Source organism: Balaenoptera ricei, chromosome 5 (assembly GCF_028023285.1).
Source record: "Balaenoptera ricei isolate mBalRic1 chromosome 5, mBalRic1.hap2, whole genome shotgun sequence".
Taxonomy (NCBI): domain Eukaryota; kingdom Metazoa; phylum Chordata; class Mammalia; order Artiodactyla; family Balaenopteridae; genus Balaenoptera; species Balaenoptera ricei.
The window spans coordinates 111,317,545-111,330,919 of NC_082643.1; the positions used below are offsets into that span (position 1 = coordinate 111,317,545).

The window sequence follows — 13,375 nt, forward strand, 5'->3', positions numbered from 1 at the left end:
AGGCCATTCCTTCCATCTGTTCTGAATAGCGTCTCCTCCTGACTTCTGAACTTTGACTATTGATTATACTCCCCATTGTCTCCTTCCTCATCCCCTTTACTGATTCCTTCCCATCAGCAGTCAATTGTAGAAAGTTTTCCTCACCTCAGAAAGAAAGCCTATACTATTAGCCCTCATTTCCCACCAACCCAAGTTTATTTTACAAATTTATTCTGATAATGCTTTAGCACCCCTTATAGATCAGCCCTCCAGGAAGACAACTCACCGGCCTGCTGCTGAACCCAGCTCTTTTTCACTCCCACTCAACCAGGATTCCACTCAACATAGCATAACCAAACTCCCTCTGGCTAAGGCTAACAAAGACCTCTATGTTACCAAATCCAATGGACTTTTACATCTTTATTTTACCTGTGCTCTCAGGAGCATTCAATATATTATAGATGGCCATTCCACCTTTCTCAAAAAGTCTTTTCCTTGTTTTCCTGGATACTGCCCTCTTCTGGGCTTCTTCTTATTGCTCTAGTTATGAATTTACAGCATCATCTGCAGTGTTCTTCTTTACCAAACCTGAAATATTGGGCTCTCTCTTAGACACTCTGTATTCTCTTTCCAGGCCATCTCATTTTTTCCTATGGCTTGCTTTTATTTTTTTTAATCGAGGTATAATTGATTTACAATATCATATTAGTTTCAGGTGTACAGCACAGTGATTCACTATTTTTATAGCTTATACTCCACTTATAGTTATTATAAAATATTGGCTGTATTCCCTGTGCTGTACAATATATCCTTGTTGCTTATTTATTTTGTACATAGTAATTTGTATCTCTTAATCCCTTACTCCTATCTTGCCCCTATCCTTTCCCTCTCCCCACTGGTAAACACAGTTTGTTCTCTATATAGACTGTTTCTGTCTTGTTGTATTCATTCTTTTGTTTTAATTTTTAGATTCCACATATAAATGATGACATGCAGTATTTGTCTTTCTGTATCTTACTTATTTTACTAAGCACAATACCCTCCAGGTCCATCCCTGTTGTTGCAAATGGCAAAAGTTCATTCCTTTTAATAGCTGAGTAGTATTCCATTTTATATGTATACCACATCTTCTTTATCCATTCATCTGTTGATGGACACTTAGGTTGCTTCCATATCTTGGCAATTGTAAATAATGCTGTTATGAACATTGGGGTGCATGTATCTTTTCAAATTAATGTTTTCATTTTCTTCAGATATATGCCCAGGAGTGGAATTGCTAGATCATATGGTAGTTCCATTTTTAGTTTTTTGAGGAGCCTCCATATTGTTTTCCACAGTGGCTGCACCAACTCACATTCCCACCAACTGTGTCCAAGGGGTCCCTTTCCTCCACATCCTCACCAACATTTTTTATTTGTGGTCTTTTTGATGACAGCCCTTCTGACAGGTGTGAGGTGATAGCTCGTTGTGGTTTCAATTTGCATTTCTCTGATGATTAGTGATTTTGAGAATTGTTTCATGTGCCTGTTGGGCATTGGTATGTCTTCTTTGGAAAAATGTATGTTCAAACCTTCTGCCCAGTTTTTTCTATTTTTTTTTTTAAAGTTATACAGTTTTTATTTATTTATTTATGGCTGTGTTGGGTCTTCGTTTCTGTGCAAGGGCTTTCTCCAGTTGTGGCAAGTGGGGGCCACTCTTCATCACGGTGCGCGGGTCTTTCATCATTGCGGCCTCTCTTATTGCGGAGCACAGGCTCCAGACGCGCAGGCTCAGCAATTGTGGCTCACGGGCCTAGTTACTCCGCGGCATGTGGGATCTTCCCAGACCAGGGCTCGAACCCGTGTCCCCTGCATTGGCAGGCAGATTCTCAACCACTGCGCCACCAGGGAAGCCCGAGTTTTTTCTATTTTTGATATGCAGTACTATGAGCTGCTTAGATATTTTCAACATCAACCCCTTATTGTTCAGATCACTTACAAATATTTTCTACCCTTCAGTATGTTGTCTGTTGTCAATTGTTTCCTTTGCTGTGCAAAAGCTTTTAAGTTTAATTAGGTCCCATTTGTTTACTTTTTCTTTTGTTTCATGTGCCTTAGGTGACAGATCCAAAAAAATATTGCTACAATTTATGACAAAGAGTGTTCTGCCTGTGTTTGTTTCTAGGAGTTTTATGCTTTCCAGTCTAACATTTAGGTCTTTAATCCATTTTGAGTTTATTTTTGTATATGGTATGAGAAAATGTTCTAATTTCATTCTTTTACATGTAGCTGTCCAGTTTTCCCAGTGCCACTTATTGAAGAGACTGACTTTCCTCCGTTGTATATTCTTGCCTCCTTTGTCATAGATAAATTGACCATAAGTTGTAGGTTTATTTCTGGGGTCTCTATTCTGTTCCATTGATCTATATGTCTGTTGTGCCAGTACCATACTGTTTTTTTGTTTTTAATAAATTTATTTATTTATTTATTTATTTATTTATTTATTTATTGAAACATTTATATTAACATATTTCCATACAAATAACCCAATGAAAGTTTAGTATTAGTTGTTTTGTTTGTTTGTTTTTTTATACTGCAGGTTCTTATTAGGCATCAATTTTATACACATCAGTGTATACATGTCAAACCCAATCGCCCAATTCAGCACACCACCATCCCCACCCCACTGCAGTTTTCCCCTCTTGGTGTCCATATGTCCATTCTCTACATCTGTGTCTCAACTTCTGCCCTGCAAACCGGCTCATCTATACCATTTTTCTAGGTTCCACATACATGCATTAATATACGATATTTGTTTTTATTTATTTATTTTTAATTTTTGGCTGCATTAGATCTTCGCTGCTGCACACGGACTTTCTTCAGTTGCAGCAAGCGGGAGCTACTCTTTGTTATGGTGCACGGGCTTCTCATTGCAGTGGCTTCTCTTGTTGCAGAGCATGGGCTCTAATAGCACAGGCTTCAGTAGTTGTGGCTCACAGGCTCTGGAGTGCAGGCTCAGTAGCTGTGGCACACGGGCTTAGTTGCTCTGTGACATGTGGGATCTTCCCGGACCAGGGTTTGAACCCGTGTCCCCTGCACTGCCAGGCAGATTCTTAACCACTGCACCACCAGGGAAGCCCCAGTACCATACTGTTTTGATTGATGTAGCTTTGTAGTGTAGTCTGAAGTCAGGGAGCATGATACCTCCAGCTCTGTTCTTCTTTCTCAAGATTGTTTTGGCTATTCAGGATCTTTTGTGCTTCCATACACATTTTAAAATTATTTTTTCTAGATCTCTGAAAAATGCCATTGGTATTTTGAAAGGGGTTGCAATGAATCTGTAGATTGCCTTGGGTAGCTACTATGGTCATTTTAACAATTATTAATTTTTCCAATCCATGAACACAGTGTATGTTTCCATCTGTTTGTGTTGTCTTCAATTTCTTTCATCAGTATCTTACAGTTTTTTTTTTTTTTTTTTGCCACACTGCATGGCATGCAGGATCTTAGTTCCCTGGCTAGGGATCAAACCCATGCCCCCTGCATTGGGAGCATGGAGTCTTAACCACTGGACCACCAGGGAAGTCCCATCTTAAGTTTTCTAAGTACAGTTAGATTTATTCCTAGGTATTTTATTCTTTTTGATGAGATTGTAAATGGGATTGTTTCCTTAATTTCTCTTTCTTGTAGTTGTTAGTTTTAGAAATGCAACTGATTTCTGCATATTAATTTTGTATCCTACAATTTTACTGAATTCATTGATGAGCTCTAGTGTTTTTTTGGTGGCATCTTGACGATTTTCTGTGTATAGTATCATGTCATCTGCAGTGATTGTTTTACTTCTTCCTTCCTAATGTTGATTCCTTTTTTTAAAAAAAAAATTAGTTACCCTGGGCTTCCCTGGTGGTGCGGTGGTTGAGAATCTGCCTGCCAATGCAGGGGGCACAGGTTCAGCCCCTGGTCTGGGAAGATCCCACATGCAGTGGAGCAACTAAGCCCGTGTGCCACAACTACTGAGCCCATGAGCCACAACTACTGAGCTTGTGTGCTGCAGCTACTGAAGCCCGCATGCCTAGAGCCCATGCTCTGCAACAAGAGAAGCCACCGCAATGAGAAGTCCATGTACTGCAATGAAGAGTAGCCCCCATTCGCCACAACTAGAGAAAGCCCATGCGCAGCAACAAAGACCCAACGGAGCCAAAAAAAAATTTACAATTTCCTTTATTGCTGTTTGCTTTGATTATTGTATCACTTAGCTATTGCTGCATAAAAAATGTCCTTAATTCAAATGGTTTAATATAATGCCTTTATTTTTTTTTTTTAGTTTTTATTGAAGCATAGTTGATTTACAATTTTACAATGTTGTGTTAGTTTCAGGTGTACAGCAAAGTGATTCATATATGTGTGTGTGTGTATATATAAAAAAAAATATATATATATATATACTCTTTTTTAGATTTTCTTTCATTATAAGTTATTACAAGATAATGAGTATAGTTCCCTGTGTATACAGTAGATCCTTGTTGGTTATCTATTTTATATATAGTAGTGTGTATATTTTCAATTTGGATTCCTTCTATTTCTTTTTTTTGTCTGGTTGCTGTGGCTAGGACTTCCAATACTATGTTGAATAAAAATAGTGAAAGTGGGCATCCTTGTCTTGTTCTTGTTCTTAGAGGAAAAGCTTTCAGCTTTTCACTGTTAAGTATCATGTTAACTTCAGCTTATCATACATGGCCTTTATTATGTTGAGTTATGTTCTCTATATACCACTTTGTGTAGAGTATGTGTGTGTGTGTATATGTAGTTTTTATCATAAATCGATGTAGAATTTTTTCAAAAGTTTTTTCTGCATCTACTGAGATGATCATATGATTTTTATTCTTAACTTTATTAATGTGGTGTATCACATTGATTTATTTGCAGATACTGAACCATTTTTGCATCCCTGAGATAAATCCCACTTGATCATGATGTATTATCCTTTTAATGTATTGTTGGACTTGGTTTGCTAATATTTTGTTGAGAATTTTTGCATCTATGTTCATCAGTGATATTGGCCTGTAACTTTCTTTCTTTTTTTTTGATATCTTTGTTTGATTTTGGTTATCAGGGTGATGCTGGTCTCGTAGAATGAGTTTGGATGCATTCCTTCCTCTACAATTGTTCTACAATTGTTTGGAATAGTTTGAGAAAAATAGGGTTAACTCTTCTGTAAATGCTTGGGAGAATTCACCTGTGAAGCCATCTAGCCTTGGACTTTTGTTTGGGAGTTTTTTTTGTTGTTGTTTTTGTTGTTTAATTGGAGTATAGTTGCTTTACAATGTTGTGTTAGCTTCTACTGCACTGCAAAATGAATCAGCCATACATATACATATATCCCTTCCCTTTTGGATTACCCTCCCATTTGGGACACCACAGTGCATTAAGTAGAGTTCCCTGTGCTATACAGTATGTTCCCATCAGTTGTCTATTTAATACATAGCATCAATAGCATATATGTGTCAATCCCAATCTCCCAATTCCTCCCACCCCACCCCTTTTCCCCTTGGTATCCATACATTTGTTCTCTATGTCTCTATTTCTGCTTGGCAAATAAGGTCATCTATGCCATTTTTCTAGATTCCACATATATGCGTTAATATATAATATTTGTTTTTCTCTTTCTGACTTACTTCACTCTGTATGACACTCTCTAGGTCCATCCACGTCTCTACAAATGACCCAATTTCATTCCTTTTTATGGCTGAGTAATAATCCATTGTATGTATGTACCACATCTTCTTTATCCATTCCTCTGTTGATGGACATTTAGGTTGCTTCCATGTCCTGGCTTTTATAAGTAGGGCTGCTATGAACATTGGAGTGCATGTGTCTTTTTGAATTATGGTTTTCTCTGGGTATATGCCCAGTAGTGGGCCTGCTGGGTCATAGTGTAGTTCTATTTTTAGTTTATTAAGGAACCTCCATACTGTTTTGTTGGGAGTTTTTAAATTACTGATTCAATTTCATTACTGGTAATTGGTCTGTTCATATTGTCTATTTCTTCCTGATTCAGTCTTGGGAGATTGTACATTTCTAGGAATTTGTCCATTTCTTCTAGGTGGTCCATTTTATTGGCATATAGTTGTTCATAGTAATCTCTTATGATGCTTTGTGTTTCTGTGGTGTCCATTGTAATTTCTCCTTTTTCATTTCTGATTTTATTGATTTGGGCTCTCTTTTTTTCTTGATGAGTCCAGCTAAAGGTTTATCAATTTATCTTTTCAAAGAACCAGCTCTTAGTTTTACTGATCTTTTCTTTTCTTTCTTTCTTTCTTTTTTTTCTTTGTCTCTATTTCATTAATTTCTGCTCTGATCTCTATGATTTCTTTCCTTCCACTATCTTTGTTTTGTGTTTGTTCTTTTTCTAATTAATTTAGGTGTAGGGTTAGGTTGTTTATTTGAGATTTTTCTTGTTTCCTGAGGTAGGCTTGTATCACTATAAACATCCCTATTAGAATTGCTTTTGCTGCATTCCATAGATTTAGGATTATTGTGTTTTCATTTTCATTTGTCTCTAGGTATTTTTTTATTTCTTGTTTGATTCCTTCAGTGATTCATTGGTTGTTTAGTAGCATATTGTTTAGCCTCCATGTGTTTTTGTTATCTACGTTTTTTTGTTTTTTTTTAGTTGATTTCTAGTCTCATCACATTGTGGTTGGAAAAAATGTTTGGTATAATTTAAGTTTTCTTAAATTTACCAAGGCTTGTTTTGTTTTGTGGTCTAGTATGTGATCTGCCCTGGAGAATGTTCCATGTGCACTTGAAAAGAATGTGTATTATGCTGCTTTGGGATGGAATGGTTTATATATATATATATGTGTGTGTGTGTATATATATATATATATGTATGTCTATTTGTTTTAATGTGTTATGTTGTGTTTCCTTATTGATTTTCTGTCTGGATGATCTGCCCATTGATGTAAGTGGGGTGTTAAATTCCCCTCCTATTATTGTTTTGCCATTGATTTCTCCCTTTATGTCTGTTAATATTTGCCTTATGTATTTATGTGCTCCTAACTTGGGTGCATACACATTTACAATTGTTATATATTCTTCTTGGATTGATCCCTTGATCATTATGTGATGTCTTTCTTTGTCTCTTGTTACAGTCTTTGTTTAAAAGTCTATTTTGTCTTGATATAAATATTGCTACCCTGACTTTCTTTTGATTTCCATTTGCATATTGCATCTTTTTCCATCCCTTCCCTTTCAGTCTCTGTGTGTCTTTAGATCTGAAGTGAGTCTCCTGTAGGTAGCATATAGATAGGTCTTGCTTTTTTTATCCATTCAGTCATCCTAAGTTTTTTTTTTTTTTTTTTTTTTTTTTTAGAATTCTCACTTCTCTTTAATCACTGTGTTTCAGATTTTACAAATAATCTTAGAACAATTCAGGTAACTAAGGTTTTGGGGGGAAACAGTTCTTACTTGTACATGAAAAACTACTACATGTTCCATTTTTCTGTAAATAACTCCATTGGCTGGATTAACAAACACTGTCACAGAAACACAGAATTTTTTTAAAGCCATAGATCACTGCATATATATTCACAAAAAGCCATAAACAAACGTGCATTTCTCCTTACTAGGAGAACTTAATTAGATGTTTGAACATTAAGGCAGTGATGATTCTAAAACATAATGAAATTCTAAGTTAAGGCTTTATGTTTATTTTGAAACCCATATTCATAGGCAACTGTGACCAAAGCAAACTTTTATCTACCAGGTTGAGTTCATCTGCCCAGGGTATGTTATTTATCCACTACCAAAAATTCTTCTACAGGATAGGAATTAGTAGTGACACCATTGATTTACTTTAATGAATTATTAGTCCCCTCCTTAGGTTTTATTTTGAGGATTTAGCTTTCAGCAGCATAAGCATGTGCCACAGAAGGAACAGAGCATTTTTCTGGGTAAACTTAGAAAAATTTACAGACCGCACTGATTTTTACTTGCTTGAAAGTTGGCCAATAGTCAAGAACTCAGAATCTCCTAAATACAGAAAACCTAAAAGCATGCTTAACCACACACCCATCTCAAAACATAGATGTTCTTGATTATTGAAGCACTTGGTCTTCACCTCATTTTCTTTGAAGACTGTTTGGTATTACCCTCTCTAAACAAACAAAGCAACAAAATGCAGAATATGATATTTTAGATGGATTTATTCTATAATTGCTATCCTCAAGGCACAAATACTATCCTTGCTAGACCAATGTATTTCCTCATTTAAGGAAAAAATGAGAGGTGGATGAAAAGAAGATTCATGTTAAAATAGTTGTTGATTGCACTCTTGCCCTATCAAGCTTATGCAAAGTATTCAAATTTAGTGGGGAATGTCCTTTTCTCCTTATGTTATTTTTTTTAACATTTAGAGAGACAAAACCCAGACTCAGCTGGTGGGTGCACTTTGAGGAGCAGCTCTGGGGCACCATCTTGGCCTTCTGTAAGGAGTAGGAGGGATGCTCATAGGACACACTCCAGTCTGAGCTAACAGGCATGATTTCACAGCCCAGCGTTTCCATAGTTGGGGTGACTTACTGTCACTTAGACTGAAAGTCAGTCACCCTAAGTTTTTTGATTGGGACATTTAGTCATTTACATTTAAAGTAATTATGGGTAGGTTGTATTTAATATCATTTAGTTAATTGTTTTCTGGTTGTTTTTGTAGTTCTTCGCTGTTTCTTTTTCTCTTGCTCTCTTCATGATTTGATGATTTTCTTTAGTGTTATGTTTGAATTCCTTTCTCTTTATTTTTTATGTCTCTATATTAGGTTTTTGGTTCATGGTTACCATGAGGTTTATATATAGAAATCTTTATATATACATGATTATTTTAAGTTGCTGATGTCTTAATTTCAAATGCATTTTAACAACCCTCCATTTTTACTCTCCTCCCCCCATGATTACTGTTTTTGACATCATATTTTACATCTTTTTGTTTTGTGTATCCCTTAACTGCTTATCACAGATATAAATGGTTTTACTACTTTTGTCTTTTAACCTTCCTGCTAATTTTGCACATGGTTGATTTACTACCTTTTCTGTATATTTGCCTTTACCAATGAGGTTTTTCTTTTTTGTAATTTTCATGTTTCTGGTTGTAGCCTTTTCTTTTTCACTTAGAGAAATCCCTTTAACATTTCTTGTAAAGCTGGTTTGATGGTGCTGAACTCTTATCTTTTGCTTATCTGTAAAACTTTTTTTTGAATTTTAGAATTTTATTTATTTTTTTATACAGCAGGTTCTTATTAGTTATCCATTCAATACATATTAGTTTATATATGTCAATCCCAATCTCCCAATTCATCACCGCCCCCACCCGCTTATCTGTAAAACTTTTGATCTCTCCATCCAATCAGAAAGAAAGCCTTGCTTGGTGGATTATTCTTGCTTGTATGTTTTTCCCTTTTATCACTTTAGATATGTCATGCCATTCCCTTCTGGCCAGCAGAGTTTCTGCTGAAAAGTCAGCTGATAGCCTGATGGGAGTTCCCTTGTATGTAATTTATTGCTTTTCCCTTGCTGCTTTTAATATTCTCTCTTTATCTTTAATTTTTGTCATCTTAAATACAATGTGTCTTGGTATGTTCCTCTTGGGTTGATCCTGTTTTGCACTCTCTGTGCTTCCTGGACCTGGATGTCTGCTTCCTTTCCCAGGTTAAAAATTCAGCTATTATGTCTTCAAATATGTTCTCAGCCCCTTTCTCTCTCTCTCCTCTTTCTGGGACTCCTATAATGTAAATGTTGGTATGCTTGATGTTGTGCCAGAAGTCTCTTAAACTGTCCTCCTTTCCTTTTATTCTTTTTTCTGTTCAACCTCAGTGATTTCCACAGCTCTATCTTCCAGCTCGCTGATACATTCCTCTGTATCATTTAATCTACTCTTGATTCCTTCTGGTTTATTTTTCATTTTAGTTATTGTATTCTTTATCTCTCATTCTTCTTTATATTTTCTAACTCTTTGTTAAAAACTCCTAATTTCTCACTCTGTTCCATCCATTTTTCTCCTGAGTTCTTTGATCATCTTTACAATCATTACCTTGAACTCTTTATCAGGTAGATTGCCTATCTCCATTTCACTTAGTTCTTCTTTTGGGGCTTTATCTTGTTGCTTCATTTGGAACATTGTCACCTCATTTTCCAAGTTGCTATTTTTACTTCTATGCATCGGGTAGGTTGGTTACATTTCCAGACCTTGGAGAAGTGGCCGTTTGGAGGAGGAGTCCTATGCATCCCAGCGGCGCGCTCCCCTCTGGTTACCAGAGCTATGTGCTCTAGGGGTGCTCCCTATGTTGGGCTCCATAGGTCCTTCTCTTGTAGCGGGCTGACTACTGTGGGCAGTTTGGTAGGCGTGGCTGGTCCCCCTGTCCAGTTGGCTGCCAGGCCCTGCCTTGTGCAGAGGCTGCCAGCTGCTGTTTGGTGGGGCCAGGTCACGAGTCGGCTAGCTATGGAACCTCGGGGGCTAGCTCACAGTGGGCAGAGCTAGGTTCTGTAGTGGGTGGTTGTGGAGCTGGACTTCCCAAATATAGTGTTGGCGGTGGGTAGGACCAGTTCCTGACACAGCTGGCTGCAGGTTCTGGGGTTTCCCAAAGCTGGTGCTGGCCCACTGGTGAGTGGGGCTGGAGCCTCGGGTGTCTGACTGAGGAGTCCGAGTATCTCAGACCTGGTGTTGGCCTGCTGGTGGGTGGCCCCAGGGCCCAGGGGGCTCCCAGGACTAGTGCTGGCTCACTGGTGTGTGGAGTTGGGTCCCCGGGTCTCTAGCTGCAGGGCCCTGGGTGTTCCAAAGCTGGTTTCAGTCAGCTGCTGGGTGGGGCTGGATCCTGGGGCTGCTGGCTAAAAGGCACAACGTGTCCCAGAGCTGGTGGGCATGGCCGGGGCCTGGGGGTTTCTAGGGTTGGTGTGTTGGCTGGGTCCTGACAAGTCAAGCTGCAGGGCTGCATTGGTCCTCGGGCCAGTGTGTGCCTGCTTCTGGATGGGGTCGTGGCCCAGAGATCCCGGGACTGGTGGATTGCCCACTTGGGTGTATGAGTCTTGACTGTACTGTGTGTGACTCCACTCCTCCTACCCATCTCATTGCTGTTTCTTTCTTTATATCTTTAGTTGTACAAGATCTTTTCTGGTAGATTCTGGATTTTCTCATCAAACGTTGCTCTCTAAATATCTGTAATTTTGGTATGCCCGTGAGAGGAGGTAAGCTCAGGGTCTTCCTACTCCGCCATCTTTGCCAAGGTCTCCTATGGCTTTCTTATCTACATGCTGACTCTTCTCAAATTTATGTCTGCAGTTCTTGGCTCTTTTCTGAGTTCCAGACTACTATCATCAGCTCCCCACTTGACATCTCCAATTATACATCTCAGATCTCCAAGTCATCATGTTTAAATAAAATTCATCATCTTCCTTCATAAACCTGTTCTTATCTTGGCATTCCTTGTCCTGGTAAAGGGCACTACCATCCATCTACCCAAGTGCTCAAGTAAACAAAAAAAGTAGGAGTCATCTTTGGCTCCATCCCCATACCCAATTGATCTGCAAGTTCTGTCCATTATGCTTCAAATCTGCTCTACCTTCTACATTCCCATTGCTACTCTCCTAACGCAGACCACGGCCATTTCACACCCGGACTGCGGCAACACTGCTTATTGCTTTCCCTACACCCTCCCCATTTTCCTCCAGTCCAGAAACAGCATGGACAGTAATGTTAATAAAATGTGGCAAATAGTACATTTCATTTACTTTTCTGAATACCCCAAACGCTTTCATTTAATATAGAACATTTGTATAGATAGTGTAGTAGTACTAACTCTAAAAAAGATAGCCCAAGGATCTTCATTAGTAGAAAAATATAAAAACATTAAACTAAATTGCTCCCCAATCAAGAACTAGACTACCAGATTTCAGAGAGACCAAGTTCAATACACACACATACATGTACAAGCATATGTATATATATTTTGGCACACCTTCCAGCCACTAAAATAATAATCTTGAGGAAAGAGCATATGATATAGTGCTAAATTTTTTTAAAAATCAGAATAAGAATAATTTGTATGCTATTGTTGAAATTATCTTAAACAATGGAAATCTAAGGGAAGGAGACTGGACACCAAAATGTCAACAGTGTTTACATTTTTTCTTCATTTTCCAATAGTAGCATAATATGGTACTATTACCTTATTTTTAAAATAAGTTTAAAATAAACATGTTTTAAAAACCAAAGTAAGAGTATTGTTACATCAAAAGAGTTATATCAGTGTGGATGCAATTTAAGGAATAGTGGCCAAAAGCATGAACTTTAGGGCCAGAAGACCCTGGTTTTATGCCCCAATGACGCCACTTACTTTTTTTTTTTTTTTTTTTTTTTGTCGCATGGTTTTAGTTCCCTGACCAGGGATTGAACCTGGGCCCTCAGCAGTGAGAGTGCAGAGTCCTAACCACTGGACTGCCAGGGAATTCCCATGATGCTACTTACTTGAATGTGATCTCCAGAAAATGACAATCTCTCTTTTCTTTGGATACGTTATATGTAGAGAAGGGCATTATGAGTACCTATCTCAGATTGTTGCTGAAATTGTTAAATGAGATAATATAGGTAAAGAAATTTGCACAGTCCCCGGCATTCAATAAGTACTCAATAAATGGTAGGTGTTTGCTCTTTGGATGGGCCTGGCACAGAATAAATATCTGAAACCCCAAATTCAGAGGGTGATCAGCCTTAATCTCTATTGTTCTGGGTGTTATTGTCTCTCCAACTAGACAGTAAGCTTCCTTATGTCATGGACTCGTATTATCGCCTTCTCACTTGTAATATTGCTTGTGTCGTTGTTTTTGATTTCAAAAGTAATATGTCTCATTGAAAAATAGTCCAGAAATACTAGTTTCCCCCTCACATTCGTACCTTCTATACAGTTGCCCTCAGTATCTGCAGGGTATTGGTTCCAGGACCCCGGTGGATACCAAAATCCATGGATGCTCAAATCCCTTATATTAAATGGCAATGATTTTACATATAACCTATGCACACCTTCCTATATACTTTAAATCATCTTTAGATTACTTATAATATCTAATACAATGTAAATGCTATCTAAATAATTGCTGGCACTGCAAATTAAAGTTGTGCTTTTTGGAATTTCCTGGAATTTTTTTCTGAATATTTTCGATCATGGTTGAATCGGAGGCTACAGAACCTGCAGATACAGAGGGCTGACTGTATCTCATTACAAGAGGTAATACATAGTTTGATTCTGGATTTTTTGGGGGGAAGTTGTTTTTTTTTTTTTAAACCTGTCTTCCTCCTTTTTTAAAAAATGTTTTGGCTGCGTTGGGTCTTAGTTGCTGTGTGTGGGCTTTCTTCTAGTTGCGGCCAGAGGGGG

General features: G+C 37.9%; 1 non-coding gene across 1 annotated transcript; it reads right to left on the reverse strand.

Annotated features, from left to right (window-relative positions):
- Positions 1–12,378: 12,378 nt before the first annotated feature.
- TRNAE-CUC (transfer RNA glutamic acid (anticodon CUC)) lies at positions 12,379–12,451 on the reverse strand. Its single transcript has one exon. It is a non-coding gene; the product is annotated as a tRNA-Glu (tRNA).
- Positions 12,452–13,375: the final 924 nt, after the last annotated feature.